Here is a 12,492-nt window from a genome sequence, read left to right as displayed (position 1 = left end):
CAATTAAATGCATCGTAATAAGGTAGTTTCATTTTTATCCTGGAACTCATTATGTTCTTCACGAATCATGTTTGTTAGACTGAAATAAGCATTTTTATTTTTCACACAAGGAAAACGATATATTTATTATAGAATCATAATTTTCTATTGGAGAAATATGATAGCAATCGCAGAGACAATGAATAAGTATTATTTTTTACACAATTAAAAGGTACATGTATTAGAAATATGTCGAATAATCAATTTGGAAAGTTTTATTGGCATCACAAACACGATTTTTGGATTTTTTTAATAGAATTTAAGAATTAGTGCAAGCAAATTTATACATGAATTTGGTATGGTTTGCCTTATCTGAAATTATAATTTCAATTTTTAACATTTGAAACACATACATCTAATATACACAAATCCCACGCAGGCTCTATTCCATTTCTCACACGCTGATCCGGAGACACGCATCATCATCAGTCTCACATACACGCTGTTTTTTTAATACATTGGACTATATTAGATTAGCACAAATATGCATTCAGAAGAAGGGCAGCGTCCACTTGTACAGATAGGTCCCTTAAAAAGTACGGAAAGACCAAACAACCCAAAAGCAATCCTTTGCCATTTCCCATTTGCCAAACCACGACACACGCATGTACCACTCCACTCCTGGTTCCGACTTCCGACATCTGTTCACACAAAAAAATTCACCTCCGTTCCCCTTTCTCCTTGCTCTCCCGTGAGGCTACTGCCGCTGAGCCTGCTCCTCGATTCCGTCCGCCGGAGCTGCCAATCGACACAGGTGAGCACAGAATCATGCTCTCTGTAGCCTGCGCCGCAGATTCGTTCCCGCCAACATGCCCTTCTCCCTTTACTCGCAGCCTATGTGCCCCTGTATGACATCGGGGCAGCGGAGCCGGAACTGGAGCTCGATCCGCCACTGTGGCATCCTCGGTGACGGTAACTGCGACGCCATCGGCGCAGCGGCTATAGCAGGCTTGCACTTGCAGGTAGACGACCCCTCTTGCAGTTCTAACTTTTAGTTTGGTCAGATGGCGCCTCTAACTTCTTTATTATGTGCTTGATCTGTCATCCTTTGGTCCCGAATGTATGTGTTCATGTGCTGCCCCTTTCTTTGCATTTCTAAATGTTGGGCTATGATTAATTAGTTGTAGCTACCTGCTTGGTGTACGCTTTATTCAGTAGTCGAGAAAACTAATGCCTAGTTTCCACTGTGAAAGGAGGAAAAGCAAGGACACCAAACAATCGTATGCCCCTGTAATTATGAAGTTCCACTATTTCTGTGAATTTTAAGAACTCATGGAAACAATTTTTTTTAAACTCGAAAGTTGGAAAAGAAATTATGAGCTTTTATGTAGATAGGTAATGCAGTCTACCTGGGTGAACAGACAAAGTCCCAGAAAATAATATATAATGGACTAATGGGAGCTTAAATGAGCACAAACTGCATGTTCAGTTAGCAAGCCAATGGTAGGTAATTATGTTGCAAGAAGAAATGCACTTTCTTGGACGTCAGATCGTTTAAGTTCGATGCAGTTTCTTCGAGCATAGACATTGGTTACATGTGAAGTTCACTGAAAAGTTAACCCCAGGATTAGCCTGGTCAGTAGTGAGTAGTATCAAGGAGGCTAACAACCGATGTTAAAAATACAATACTTCCTTATATTCAAACATAAAAAATACTACACATGACCAAGATGTCAAAAATGCTCACTAAAATCCCACTATTAGGCACTATTAGGAAAAGATATATAAAAGACTATGCTATCACAAATACTAAAAAGTCTGCCTACTAAGCATTGCGTACATATCATGTTGCATCTGTTTGCCGACATTGACATAGCAAAATTCTCCAGTGAAATGGATGCCATGACATGTACCCGAACACTTGGAACTAAGACCCCAACACTTATTATGGATCGGAGGGAGTAGTTCAGTTTGGCGATTGATAGTGGCAATTTTGATACCGGCAATCTTGATACCGATAATCTTCTGTTGGTCTCAATATTGTTGATGCACATGTACCTGTATGAGTAGTAAAATCAAAGGATACCTTGCAAAATCTCCCGAAAATCATCTTTTCATCAAGAATCTTGAATGTCTTCTCGTGCAAATCCATGTCACTTTGGTCTATCATTGACCCCATATTTTTCCACCAATGTAATCTGTAATACTATCTTGAAGAACAACTGTGCCCTAGACAGAAATACCATCTAAAACTAACTCTCTATCACGAAAAGATGGGAAATACACAAAAAATATTAGTGGCATTTTAATTTACCGGGCGAGAACTTCTAACATGATTTGATTCTAGAAACTAATAATAGCATGTTTTTGCGGCTTGTAGCAAGGGCTACAAAAATCACTTCTCGCTCAATTAAGTTGTAGGGTTCCCACATTGGAAATCCAAAGGTCTCTTGCTAAAAAGGTATTTACTTTGCTTACACAACATGATATTTGAAGAATAAGGAACTAATTGCCTTTCTAGAGCCGCTTGAATCATTACTGAATGAACCTAGAGAAGAAGCGCTACAGGGGGACAAACAACAGAAGATAACACAATGGTTTTTATTAATAAACCAAATCAAACAAATCTCAATTGTCTCAAGGATAATGATTCAATGTGAAATCAAGTACACAACTTAGCGTCTAACCTTGCGGGTAGGGTTGGGGTCCAAAGATTTATGTGTATTGTTCGTCACACAACAGCTTGGATTAAAGAACCTCAACCGCACATGATACACATTCCACTAATTTCTCAAGTTCAACATAGTAATCGAGAAAGATTAGAATCATGAATCCTCCTGGCTAATCGACCACAAATGAACGAAGTAGTAAATCCCACAATATGAATATCTCATCTGTGTGCTGCTAGTGAACACCATATAACTTTATTATTAGTAGTACATATAAGCTCATATAACTATGATATTAGTAGTACATATAAGCTTGAACTGGCATATGTCCTTTTTCCTATAAACATGCGAAAAATTCAAAGTAATACCCATGATAGACTGGAACTAACATGTACGTGACAAAGATGAATTACATCAACACATAGGTAGCATTTAGTAAGCATTGCCAATTTTAAAAAAAGAAGGTTTTATATAACACAGGAACTACGTGCATTAAATTTGAAGAGAATTATCTTTCTCAGGTGATCATTCAACATGTAGGGTATGTGACCATGGCACCCTAACTCCACCTCTTTGCGATTTTCAACAATTTCCGTTTCTGCTTGTTCTGATGGAGGGTCTACACTTTCTCTTTCTTCCTTGTAATTTGTTCACCTGCATGGAGGCCCAGAAAAGAATATTTAGTTTTGGCATAATAAAGAATATCTGTTGTACTTTACAAAGATGATTTGGAGTTGTTGATTGACCACTCAGACTGGAGGTCACCAAGGCGAAGGGAGAGTAGCTAGCTTTTCATGCAAGAACCAATGGTTTGGTTGGTTCCTGGTTACGCCATGCTCTTGCTCCGTGTAAACAAATCGGCTTGGTCTTCCTCGAATAAGATGATTCTAAAGACTATTCATATCATATGAAATAAAGAGACTAATTTCCCAAAAAATGTCCAGAAGCTTATATGCCCCTGCTTTTTTCTTATTCTTATTTGCATAGAGGGACAGAGGGATACACACCTGGAACTCTGGAAGAGGAGGGCGCCGAGGTCCCCATTGTGTCGACATCTATCTCTGGAAGGAGATGAGAGCCCCGAGTTTATCCTCCACAGCGGCTGAAGAGGAAGGCTCTCTGAGATCTCCACCGCGCCGCCATCTGCCTAGGGATTGGTAGGTGACACGGCGGCCAAAGAGGGAGAAGAGGAGGCCGGCCATAGGGAAGCTCACGGCGGCTAGAGAGGGAGAAGTGGAGGCCGGCCATAGGGAAGCCATCAGCCGCCTCGGTAGGTGGCACGGCGGCGGCCAGAGAGGGAGAAGAGGAGGCCGGCCATGGGAAAGACGGGAGGAAGAAAGTTGAGGGCAAAACGACATCTCGAATTGTTCCATTGTGGGGATCGTGTGGTGCCACTTTGACCAGCTGCCGCTTTGACCGAATCAACCAGAAGGCAATAGATGCAATCGGAAGTGATCCATAAAAAGAGGAAGGAGAGAGGCAACAACCGGTAGCCGGTTGCCTGACCGCTTGGAAAAAAAAAAGATGCAAACCAATTACCTGAGTGATCACGGAAGGGACAAAACAAATAGCTACGTGTCAATCAATAATTCAGGGAAAGAGTGGATAAATGGCACATCTACAGTGTCTCAGTTGTTCAGATAGCGTAAAATCAGCTGACCTTTATATAGTGTATATAATATAACGAGCCCATGGCAAAGAGAACGGAGTTTGGACGCCAAATTTGTCGCATCTCAGCACATGCATGGTCTAGGCTCCAGCGGTACTCCCACCCAAACTCATCGCTCCGGTTGTGCTCCTGCCCAAATTTGGACGGTGACGATGGCACACGTACTTTCTAGGGTTAGGCGTCTACTCCCCCATTCTCTTGCTACGGCATTGGTTGAAAAGTACATTTCAGATCGATAAGCTCAGAGTTGGGCTGTTTCTTGTATATCTGATGGAGCATGAGGTTGGTTGAGCCCTCAAGTGGTGTAATAGCGGCTTTCGTACCAACTATCTTTTCCTTTCGCCAGAGGGCAATAATTCATTTCCAGTTGTTTATCCCACTAAAACTTCCACTAGCATGTGTTGTGAGCCGTAGCTTCCGCATATGGGCTCCAGCGAAGGCAACTCCAGGGGCTATGGTTTTACAACATACATGCAACGTGAATCTACACACTGTCATAGATAGAGAGTGTGTGTGTATTAGCATCTACCTCTGTTATATCGTCGCCGTCATTTTATGCTAGCTGGCGTGCATGAAATAAAATGGCTACCGGAGGTATGAAGCCTAGAACCGTTTGTGTGTCGACCATCATGTTGCACGTGAGATGACGGGAATGAAAGCCGCATGTCATGAGATAAGGGCTACCAAAGGAAGGCGACATAAAAACAATAGGGATGCCACCTCCTGTGTCGTCGTTGTAGTCTCCTTCCGTACAACATATATGAAGTATTAAATATTAAAAATTGTTTATCATTGTCGATATCAAGTAATCCGAAGATGCACCAACTTTGGGCTCGCCCAAGCGACTGTGGTGTTTTCGCCTTGCACCGACTGCACAGCTGGTTATATAATAGCAACACAACAACACTGCAGAAACACAAAATTCACAAACAAAATGAAGGACATTACCCAACTTTATAATATGCATATAATTACTTCATACTACCAGATAAATCACTAGTGGTATAGCTCAACACAATCAAGAAACAACTTCATAAGTTGCGCCAGTACTCATGTACTTTGTAACGGAGCTTAAGACAAACAAATCAGGGGAGCTCTACTAGATTTGATGGTATAGAACTTAATGTACACAAAGAAAAAAGAATATCAATACAAGGGGCGCTTGTGCATGCACCGGTGATGGGATGGAGGCTTGGAAAGTCTCAAAGGAAATGGAGAGGCTTTAGACGACCATGCCAATGTAAGAATTGGACAAGCAAACAAGTAGCTACTGGTCAGGTACATGCAGCAACCGCGCCAAAGAGTAGGCAATGATATGGTTGAAGAAAATTTCAAATGAAGACCAAATGATAGCTTAGCTACCTACGAGGTACACACTACAAGGAAAACGCTTATTGCCGGCGCACCAAATTTGCTTATTGCCGGCGCACCAGAGCCCGCCGGTGGGAACGAGCCGGTGATAACGAGGTACTGCCGGCGCACCAGCTAATTCGCCGGCGGTAAGACGAGTTATCCCCGGCGCACCTGCCTAGTGCGCCGGTAGTAAGTTATCCACGAAACCAAAAAAAAAAACCGATCTAGATCTAGATCTAGCTCGGGTTCGTTTTGCGTGTTAATGTGGGTCACCTTGCTATCGTCGTTGCCGCACCGGTGTAGGAGTAGGAGGATGAGGATGACGGGATGAGGAGGAGGAGTAGGAGTAGGCCGGAGGTTGAGGTGGAGGTGGAGGTGGAGGAGGAGTAGGAGTAGGCCGGAGGTGCACGTGGAGGAGGAGGAGTTGGCCAGAGGTGAAGGTTGAGGAGGTGGAGTTGGCTGGAGGTGGAGGAGGAGGAGGAGGAGGAGCTCACGCCGGAGGAGGAGGAGGCCCGAGGTGGAGGAGGGATGTCACCGGAGGATAAGGAGGAGGAGGCCATCGGTGAGTATTGCAAGGAGAAGAGCAGGAGGGAAAGAGAAGAAGGGGGAGAAGTGAGGAAGGAGAAGAGGGAGGAGGGCCGGTTTGACTATATAGTCTGGGTTACCGCCGACGCACCAAGTAGGGTGGTGCGCCGGGGGTAATTTTTTTTTTCACCCAAATCTTAAATCTCAAAAAAGTCCTGTTTCTGTTTTCCAAATGACGAATCCATTTTTTCTCCAAATGACGAATAGGAAATTTCGCGTAGATCGATTTTGATATAAAAATGTTTTTCATCGGAGGTCGTATGCAACCAGAAAACCCGTTTTACCGAAAGATGATGGCATTTTTCATAATATAGCGAAATTCATTTTTTCAAATTTTGATGAAAGCTAGATTACATAATACATGGGGGCAGTTCAAAGGATTTTATTTTTTGAATTTTCTATCATTTTCTTTTATTTTTTCTAAAACTGAAAAGGCGATTCCCGGGGGGGGGGGGGGGGGGGTGTGGAGAGAAAAATCTAGGCACCTTACCCCCGGCGCACCTGCACCACCATAGAGGTGCGCTGGGGGTAAGGTGCCCAGATTTTTTGCTTCCGGCCAGACCTCTTCGAATTTTATTCCCGGCGCACTAATTTCTTTTGTGCGCCGGCAGTATGTGTTCTTCGCCGGCGCGGCCTAATTTGGCTCGCCGGTGGTATTTGTCACCTGCGTGCGTCAATGATAGTGCGCCGGCACTATTCCGTGCAGCTATAGCCCTTTTCCTAGTAGTGACACTACCTCAGTTTATAAAAGTCTAGATCATGTGATTAAGAAATGACATGCAAAATAGGGTATTGCAACAATTTAAACAAAACCTAGCTACCATCATTCATACATAATTGTCATATCAAACCCACAAGATCCCAAATTGCCATAGGAAGCTAGATGGTCGTGCTATCACACAGAACCTAGAGGACGAAGGAGAGGAACCGGAAACATTAGCTAAAAACATGGAGTCATAGGACAAGAAGACCACCGTTGACATTGCAGGTCATGGTGATCTCACCGACATCTCACGGATAGCTTTGCACCCTTGCAATCGACACCTAAAGTGAACTTACATGCAAAACCAGCTCAACTTTCTCTAGGTGCAAAAAAAAAATCTTTGGATGGAGTATACAAGGGAAATTTGAACCATGGAGTACTATTATGAAAATCTAGAGTAATATAGAACAATGTAGCCTGCAGTAGCAACTCATAACGTATGTGCTCATACAAATTTGTAGTGAGCATGGGGTCGGTTCTAGCGCAGGAGGAATGGGGGATTTTAGACATGTGGGTGGCGATAGGTTAGAATAAGTTTAATCCAGGCATCGATATGGAGTTCAACATCGAAACATGAAACGATCTAGCTAGGAGATCACATAGTACCAGCATTGGTATAAGAGGATTACGCGATAATCTTTTTGGTACTTTAGAGTATAATATAGCTACTAATTACTATCTAGCAACATTAACCATTGTAGGTAGGCAGATCTGGAAGCATACATAGAAGAGCCACAAATTTACCATCGCAATTCTAGGGTACATACCAAATGAGCATAAGTTTGAATAAAACAGCAGAAGTCAGAGAGAAACAAACCTAGTACCTTGGTGGTGCACTCGTAAGCTCATTGTATTATCTAAGAGGCTGTAAGAACTTGGCCACCACGATGCCCGGCTCACTATGCTTCTCCACATCGCACTCAAAGAGCAGCCTCTCCAACCAACATCACTGCTCCCTTGGTACATCTCCAGTCGCTCTACTATCGCGACTACTCCCAGCCACAAAAACTATAAGGTTAAAATCAATACTTAAGCAGATGGATAGCAATTTATCACAAACGAGTAGGATATATCAGATATTATTATCTAGAAGTCTGGGACTAGCACAATGGTGAAAAGGACAACATGAAACAATATTTTACACATGAAAAACAATACACAACTCTAAAGCGGCACATACTTGTTTTACAGACATGCATGACTATCCTGTAGGGAGATTCGACATTTATAGCGAAAAACTCCCACTTCAAGGCTACCGACCCCCAACTTTCAATATGCATTAAGGTTAGGGTTTCCAATATGGTAATTAAAATATATGCATCTACAACCGTGATCACCCGAGGCCGACTTGATGGTGCCGATGTATTCATGGAGTCAATGCAATTATGCAAGGATATGGTTTTTCCCATATTCATGTGTGGAACGCAAGGAACAAGTTAGAGTTTTTCTTCCATAAAATAGAATAGTTAATGACTCGACAAAATCCTATCTCATATCACATTTGCACCAACAATGGTACATGCAATCCTAGCCAAGGATTTCGTGTCCCCTAACGTTGGGGCTTTCAAAAACCTAGTGTCGTCATGGTTCATGCCGCCATCTCCAAAAACTCCCATTTTGGCGGACCAAGATGCCTCGGTTCAAACCCTCACATGATCATAATGGTATCGATACCATGATTCCATTTGGGCGATCAATCACATGATTCACCGGCCACAACCTCGTGTTATCTACATCTAGTGAAGCTCAGATCGAAACTTTTGTACTCTTGTTCGCCGCGCTGCTGAGTCCTGACACTCCTCTATATCTCGTCGAACTTCTAGAGAAGGTCTTTTATTACCAATTCCATGCATGTTCCGTGGACCGATCCCGCGTTGCTAATACCTTAGTCGCCCGACCCGCATGCCTCAATTGACGATCAGATCGGTCCCCCCGCCGCCGCCGCCTGCGCCTATTCGCCCTTTCGATGTTAACTCCGATGGCCCGACCTGGTGACGCCTTCGTCGTGATTCCTTGACCATTTCAAGGTATCTTCGTGTCATAAAATTAGGTCGTTGAGTTGTCCGGCAGGTACATATATAGCATATCCCTCAAGAGGGAGAAAAAGGAGAGATGAATATGGCATACGGGTACACGGTTTTCTCTTACCAACTCAGTTTACGTAGAATGTGTAGACCCGCACAGCTAAAAGAGAAACTTTTTGATCAAAGACGCGTGGAGGACGTACCATGTAATCTGTTCGATTTAATCAAGTCGTGTCAGAAAATATTTCCCGCGCAGGATTTGGCCAGAAAGTTATTGCTTTGGGCCGAGACCAAAATGTGACCCTTCCCAGCTCGCAGGCCCATTTTTCTTTTAGCTCTACCGAACGAGACGCCCATTCTCCTGACGCGAAACCCAAACGCCGCCGCCGCCGCCGCCGCTCCTCCCCTCGCCAGCCGCCGCCCCGTCTCCCCCCTGCCACGAACCTCCTCCCATCCTCCGTCTCCACCTTCCTCCGTCCCAGTTCCACCCGCTCGCGAACCCCTCTCACCATATCGACCTGCACCCCCCCAAGACTCGTCGACGGGAGGAACGGCGCCGCACGGACCATGGCGACGCGGCCGGCTGGCTCGCCGGCGCCCGCGTGCAACCATGCGCGCGGATCCGTAGAGCTGGCCGGACCGGCTCGCGCAGTTTGGCCGTGTTAGACAACTGTTGGTGTATCTGTTGGGCTGTCTTCTTGTTCTCTGTTGTGGCCTTTTGGCCCAGCCCAGTCCTGACCTATATAAGGTGCTTCTATCTCTGTAATCCTAAGATGAGAGAGTTCCTCCCTGCAGCCTCCTACCTCAGGTTAGGCCCTCACCTCTGTCCACATGGTATCAGAGCAAGGGGCAGTGAGGGCAACGACGGGAAGGACTGCCGATCTGGAAGCCTAGTCTGCTGTGGCTGCTAGGAGGAAGAGGAAGGGAGTAGGCTGCTGCGTGGCTGGGAGGAAGAGGAAGGGAGCAGGCCGCTGCGGCGGCAAGGAGCGGAAGGCACTGACCAGTAAGGCGCCGAAGAGGCATCCTGCGGGTAAGTCCTTTGGTGATTCGAGAGGTTAGTTTGGTGTCAAGCATGGGGGACAACGGGGATTTGGCCAAGGCTCGGAGAAGTGGCAGTAACTTATCACTACCAAAGGAGATGGAGGAGGATCTGCTTTGGAGGGGAGCAATCGTTCCCCATACCATCATCGGTCGAAACTTGAGGCTGCCGCGAATGAAATCAAGTTGGAAGGAGTGGCCAACTATCTCCGGTGGTCAAGGAGGGCGCTGTTGATTTTGAACTCGAAAGGGGCTGGATGAACGTGTGAGTGGTGAAGGCTGCAGAACCATGAGACAAGACCGATCCCGTAATGGAAACGGTGGAATGCCATAAATTCTCTCGATTGTGGCATGGTTGCTTAACTCTTTGGTTCCTAACATTGCTTTCGTAGAGGCACTCACAAGCTTCGTAGGTATGGGACACCCTATCAAATTTTTATTCGGAAAGGGGAACATTATGTTGATTCTTGAGATTGAGGATAAAGTGCATGACTTGCAACAAGGAAACAAAAGCGTGATGGCATATGTGGCTGAGTTGCGGCATCTTTGGGGAGATTTAGATCATGTTGATCCTCCTGGAACTTGCCCATGGGGAATGTGTGAGTCTTTGCCGCAAGCTGGATTGAACGTCGGCGAGTCATGAAGTTCTTGAAGGGTCTTAATCAAGATTTTGAGGGGAGAAGGGCTGCTTTCTTGCATCAAACCACTACCCCTTCTCTCAAAGAAGCCATTGCGACTATGTCCGAGAGAGGAAGTGCGTCTGAATATGACAAAGGGAAGCGATTCTGTCCCTCATCCAACCTTCTACACTAACGAGAGACAAGAGATGAGAGACTGCTATACTTGTGGGCGAAGGGACACTTGAAGCATCGGTGTACCTCCTTTGCTACATCCGGTAGGGGGAGAGGAGGATACACACATGGCGAGAGGAAGCTACGAGAGGAAGAGGTGATGGCAGAGGTAGTGGACAGCCATATGGACGGCACCATGGAAGAGGTGGTGGACGGCACTATGGCGAGAGGTAGTGGACAGCCATATGGATATCGGTATGGCAGGGGTGGAGGACAGAAGACGCTATATCACCCAAGGCACATATGGCAACAAACTTCGAGAGTCAACTACCGGTACCTCTCGGGGACAATCAAAGGAAGAAGGACAAAATGAAGCAACCTTTGGGAACTTTGCTCACTATGTCTACAAAGATGAAGGTAATATTGATAGAGTTTCTATAGCCACTCATAATGCTAATTCGTATTGGATTCTTGATTCTGGAGCATCCAAACATGTTCTTTGGAAATATTAGTGAGTTTGACTCTTATACTCGGTATCCTTCCACACATAGAGGCACTATCCAAACAGTGATGGCACAGACAATCTATAAAAGGGGAGGGGTCGGTGCAATGTACACCCAACATAAAATTGTCATCGGTTCTACATGTTCCTGCTTTTCCAAGAAATCTGCTATCTCTAAGTGCCTTGATTGATCAAGCGGGACTACCGTATAATAGTTGATAGATATATGTGTTTAATTCGGGAAAGGGAGAGCAGCAAGAAGATTGGGACTGCAACCAGGCATAGAGGTCTTTGGCACATAGATCGTGACAAGATGGGGCATGATGCTAGTTACGTAGCTTGCTGCGATTGTTGGAGGAAAGGAGAGTATGGCACTAGTTCATCATTGTCGAATGGGTCACATGGCGTTTGATAAAATGTTTCGAGTTTTTCCCGATGTAATGAATGGAGTGGACAAAACCAAATTATGTTGTGATGCTGCGAATATGCTAAGCATACGAGAACCTCTTATGTTAGTAGAGGGATCGAAGTGTATCCCCATTTGTGTTAGTGCACTCGATGTATGGACGTGTCCTGTTGTGTCGATAAGTGGCATGAAGTACTTTGTGACTTTTATTGACTGCTATTCCGTAATGACTTGGATCTATCTTATGCGTCACAAAGATGAAGTGTTCACTTGTTTCCGTAGTTTTTGTGCCTATGTGAAAAACCAATTCAATGTTCGGGTGCAAGTGATCGAACCGATAATGGTACTGAATATATCAACAAACCTTTTGATGCTTTCTTATCTTCGCAAGGTATCTTGCACCGCACTTCATGTCCCGACACTCCTCCCCGAGAATGGAGTTGCTGAGCGGAATAATAGGCACATTCTTGAAGTGGCTCGATCTCTTATGTTTACCATGAATGTTCCAAAATTCTTATGGAGTGAGGCGATTATGATCGCTACATAGTTGATCAACAGAATGCCTTCAAAGATTCTAGGTATGCGGTCCCTTGCCAACTCCTTCTAAATAACAATGACTTTGTTGTACCACCCAAACTCTTTGGTGTACATGTTTTGTAAGGGATCACGAGGCCATCTGTTGGCAAGCTAGATCATCGGGCTATCAAATGTAT

General features: G+C 44.7%; 2 long non-coding RNA genes across 2 annotated transcripts; one reads left to right on the top strand and one right to left on the bottom strand.

The window, feature by feature from the left end:
- Nucleotides 1-639: 639 nt before the first annotated feature.
- LOC127302245 (uncharacterized) lies at nucleotides 640-4,691 on the top strand. The gene is made up of 3 exons (XR_011745630.1): nucleotides 640-793; nucleotides 873-1,001; nucleotides 3,636-4,691. It is a non-coding gene; the product is annotated as an uncharacterized lncRNA (long non-coding RNA).
- LOC127302256 (uncharacterized) lies at nucleotides 2,879-3,494 on the bottom strand. Its single transcript, XR_011745631.1, has 2 exons — nucleotides 3,404-3,494; nucleotides 2,879-3,302 (listed from the first exon to the last, which is right to left on the bottom strand). It is a non-coding gene; the product is annotated as an uncharacterized lncRNA (long non-coding RNA).
- Nucleotides 4,692-12,492: the final 7,801 nt, after the last annotated feature.

This window comes from Lolium perenne, chromosome 5 (assembly GCF_019359855.2).
Source record: "Lolium perenne isolate Kyuss_39 chromosome 5, Kyuss_2.0, whole genome shotgun sequence".
NCBI classification, from domain to species: domain Eukaryota; kingdom Viridiplantae; phylum Streptophyta; class Magnoliopsida; order Poales; family Poaceae; genus Lolium; species Lolium perenne.
This window is presented reverse-complemented; position numbering and strand designations above follow the sequence as displayed.